The sequence below is a fragment of the Pteropus alecto genome, unplaced genomic scaffold, assembly GCF_000325575.1.
Source record: "Pteropus alecto unplaced genomic scaffold, ASM32557v1 scaffold52, whole genome shotgun sequence".
Lineage (NCBI taxonomy): Eukaryota > Metazoa > Chordata > Mammalia > Chiroptera > Pteropodidae > Pteropus > Pteropus alecto.
The window spans coordinates 5,696,118-5,700,532 of NW_006433941.1; the positions used below are offsets into that span (position 1 = coordinate 5,696,118).

At 44.0% G+C, this 4,415-nt stretch overlaps 1 protein-coding gene across 1 annotated transcript in view; it reads left to right on the forward strand.

The window, feature by feature from the left end:
* The window catches only part of PLD6 (phospholipase D family member 6), an 8,958-nt gene that overhangs the window by 709 nt on the left and 3,834 nt on the right, over positions 1-4,415 (forward strand). The window lies entirely within an intron of this gene.

Genomic DNA, 4,415 nt, shown 5'->3' on the forward strand with positions numbered 1-4,415 from the left:
CTACGTGCCAATCTACAGACGACTGGATAAAGAAGTTATGGTACATATATACAATGGAATATTACTCAGCCATTAAAAAAATGCAATCTTACCATTTGCAACGACATGGATGGACCTAGAGGGTATTATGCTGATTGAAATAAGTCAGACAGAGAAAGATAAATACCATATGATTTCAGCTATATGTGGAATCTAAGGAACAAAAGAAACGAACAAACTAAAAGAAAAGAGACTCACTGATACAGAGAAATAATTGCTATTTACTAGACTCTCCCCTGGCTCACTGTTTGGCCCCCTCCTAGGACGAATTTCTGCTCCCCAGTCCCTATGACCTCATGCCATCCACTGCTCTCTCAGCCACCTCTTACCCTCCAGAAGCCACCTCCACCAAAGTCGCCTGCCACTTCTTAACGAGGGCAGTGCTAATATTCGACGTTCCCTATTCCATCTGAGTTTTGCCATGATGAAGCCCCAAGGTTCTTGATTTAGGGTGCATGCTTGGAAAAGTAGGCCTCCAAAAGGCGTTGCCTCAGGCCAGAGTGTGGAAAGAAGAGACAAGAGAGATTAACCAGTCAATAACTGCAAGACAAACTAATGAGAGACTGCTTACATTCCTGAGTGAATGTAGGAACTTTGAATTAATTTCCAAGTGGCAATTTCCACAATCATTTAAGAGAATAGCCAGGTGCCACCAATCACCAGAAGTCTCTAGGTCTTTCTTAAACACGAACTTTCCAGACTGTTGCCCACAACCAACACAAAGGAGCAAACGCTTCTCCCTTATGTACTCTGCACCTATCCGAGAACTAGCTCCGCCTCACCCTCTTTCTCCTGCTTTCTCTGTAGCCAATGTCAATTCTTTTAAAACAAGTTTCCCCCAAACTTGATGTATGAAAGAGGCCCATCAACTCCAGGATGTGGACATCTTGCCTTTTCCACCTAACCCTGCTGCTGGTGGCTTACACTGCAGGTCCCAGGACCCGGTCCTTTTCTGGCTAGCATGTGGCTCGATAAACCCTTTCTTTTAGAAAAAAAAATATATCCATCACTTCACCTCTCTTTGCATCTCTCCTTCTCTATCTCCCATCCCTAGGCAACCACTGATCTGATTTCTGTCACTATAGTTTGCATTTCCTAGAATTTTATATAAATGGAATCATACAGTACTCCTTTTGTCTGGCTTTTTACACTCAATGTAATTGAAATTTATCCATGTAGTATCTATTCATAGTTTAAATAGTATTCCATTGTACAGATACACAAAAGTTTGTATATATAGTTGTCTGATGGACATTTGTGTTGTTTCTAGGTTTGGGTTATTACAAATAAAACTGCTGTGAACATTTGTGTACATATTTTTGTGTGGACATATGTTTTCATTTCTCTTGGATTACACCGTGAAGTGGGATAGCTAGATCATATGGAAGGTGTGTGTTTAACATTTTAAATCAACTTTTAATTTGGAATAATTTCAGATTTACCCAAAAGTTTCAAAGATAGCACAGAGTGTTCCCACTTACCTGTCACCCAGTTTCTCTCATTGTTAGCATCTTACATTACTATCATACATTTGTTAAAGTGAAGAAACTGACATTGGTATAATACAATTAATTAAACTCCAGTCTTTATTTGGATTTCACCAGTTTTTCTATTCCAGAATCCAGTCCAGGGCACCACATTGTATTTAGTCGCTATATATCCCCAGTCTCCTCTGGTCTGTGACAGTTTCTAAGTTGTTCCTTTTTTCATGACATTGGCAGTCTTGGAAAATACTGGCCAGGTATTCTGTGGAATGTGATAGCATGTCCTCCAATCTGGATTTCTGATGTTCTCTCCTGATGACTGAACTGGGGTTATGGGCTATGAGAAAGACTACTGTAGAAGTACAGTGCACTTCTCATCATATTGTATCAGGGGTACATGACATCTACATGATATCTCTGGTGATGTTAGCCATCAATTGGTTAAAGTGGTGTTTACCAGTTTTCTCCATGTAAAGTTTATTTTTCTGCCTTCCCTACTGTAGTCTCTAAGTCTTGCCCACACTCAAAGGGGCAGGGAGATTTAATTCTACCTATTATAGGGAATGGGGTAGTATCTACATAGATGATTTGAAATTCTTCTGTAAGCAACACTTGTGTCTTCCCTTTCATTTCTTTAGTCATTTATTTATATCAGTATAGACTAACGTATACTTATTTTGTACTTGGGTTATAATCCAATGCTGCGTTATTCCTTTTGTTCCTCAAATTGTACCAGTTTTGGCCTTGGGGAGTTCTTTTCGGTTGGCTCCTGTGTCCTTTAGACATACCACTATCCTTTATTTATGTTTTTGGAGCACTTCTTTACTTTCTAGAAGTACAAGGTACTTCAAGTTCATCTTATATTTCCCCTGCCTATTCCTAAAATCGGTCATTTCCCCCAAGAAGTTTTTTTCTTTTTTTAATTTTTTTTTTTTAATTGGACAGTGGTATTTAGAAACCAAGATCTGGGAGCTAGGTATGCACATTGCTCCTGGGATGTCATTCCTTCTGCGCCTCCTAGGGGATTGAAGCCAGTGATATATGTATGCCAAAAGTGACGTATTATCTATATTAATAGACATACTAAGCTAAACGAGAGTTCACACTGGTGTCTTTGACTTCATCCCAGTACTATAGGGATCATTCTAGCTTCTCCCATACTTATTTCTAACTTCCCCCATTCAGCAGAGAGAACCCTGGCTCCTGCTATCTGCAGGAACTGACTAATCCAGTTAACCCCAAGGCACATGTACAGTGGTTTAGAATTGTTAACCAGTTTCCTTCCTTGGGAAATGAATGTACCAACTAGAGTACGGTGTTCATATGTAGTTTCTTTTGTGTTCCTTTTGTAGTTCTTTAGAATTTCCAGTCAAAACATATTTTCCAAAGTTACTTACGTCAGCTTCTTCTTTTCCTCCATCCAGGGGTCTGTTTTTTTAACAGAAGAAAGTCATGGAAAGTCAGCTGGTAACAAAGAGATTGTATAGGAGCCGTCATTTCCATTTAAGGACAGACCATAGAGATGTTACCAGTGCAGGGGTCATTGCCCTGCACTCAGGACAGAAATGAAGAGAGTGGGAGAAACAGTTTTGCAGAGAGAAAGGTTTATTAAAGCGAAAGCTTGATGCACCACGGGAGGAGAAAGATGTGGCTCCCGAGGTTTACAGGTACAGCCTTTTTATAGGCTCTTGGGATTGGGGGTCACCCTTTCCCCTTTTCTCCCTCCCCAGCAATATGTTGAGGCTGGTCCTATACTACACCTGTGTAGGTTCCTACTTGCTACTTCATGTCTCATTAGCATTTTAAATCTCCACCTAGCAGAATGTTTTTTACTATGATAATGAGGAAACGTTAACTACAGGACAGCTCTTTTAACTAACACTGCATGTGAGACCTGAGAAACTTTTCCCCGCCCCGCTTATCTCTGTTGCGATTATTGTTCTGTCCACTCATTATTTCTTGTTGGCTGGGGAATGTGGTTCAAGCTTGTTTTCCCCAGCTGCAGATTCCTGCTATGTGATTCCCTACCTGACAACCGACCCCAGAGATATTTTGATTTACCCATGAAATTTTCCTGACTAGGATTCAGGAAAGATGAAATAGGAAAAATTCTTACCCTTTCTTCTCTTTTCCTCCCTGTGAAAAGTAACAGCCTCTCCCAAGCGGTACAGTGGGCCCATTGCTGGCTAAGTCAGGACTATAGACTTCTTATTCTCCACTCTGTTTATGCTTAAAGCAAAATAGTTATCTTCAAATAACGGAAGATTACATTGGGAGGGTTGGAAGAAACACAAGGCTCTAACGCTGGACTTGGGGCCTGTCTCCATATCACACTATTGCCTCCAGCTAAGTGTTACTTGACATTCTGTGTTTCCAAACCCTTCTCCCAGCCCTGCCCAGCGCCTCCCCAAAGGCAAAAGGGAAGGTATGAACTGAGAGACAGGCACTACCCTGTTGCCCTAGGAGGGGCTGGGCTATTGAACGCTTCATGGACAGCCGCGGGTGGTGGGCACGGAGGGCAGTCTCTGGCCATGGTGGTTGGTGGGCTGTGCGCTTGGACCGAGTCAGGGCGGGGTGGGTTCAGCCTGAGGCAGGTGGCGGGCTGGGAGCGCAGGCGCGGTGGGGCGGCAAGCGCTGCGGCAACTGGCGCAAGCGGCTGGCGAGTGCGCAGGCGCGGTGGCGTGGTGGGGGGACAGCCGCGGGTGGTGGGCACGGAGGGCAGTCTCTGGCCATGGTGGTTGGTGGGCTGTGCGCTTGGACCGAGTCAGGGCGGGGTGGGTTCAGCCTGAGGCAGGTGGCGGGCTGGGAGCGCAGGCGCGGTGGGGCGGCAAGCGCTGCGGCAACTGGCGCAAGCGGCTGGCGAGTGCGCAGGCGCGGTGGCGTGGTGGGGGG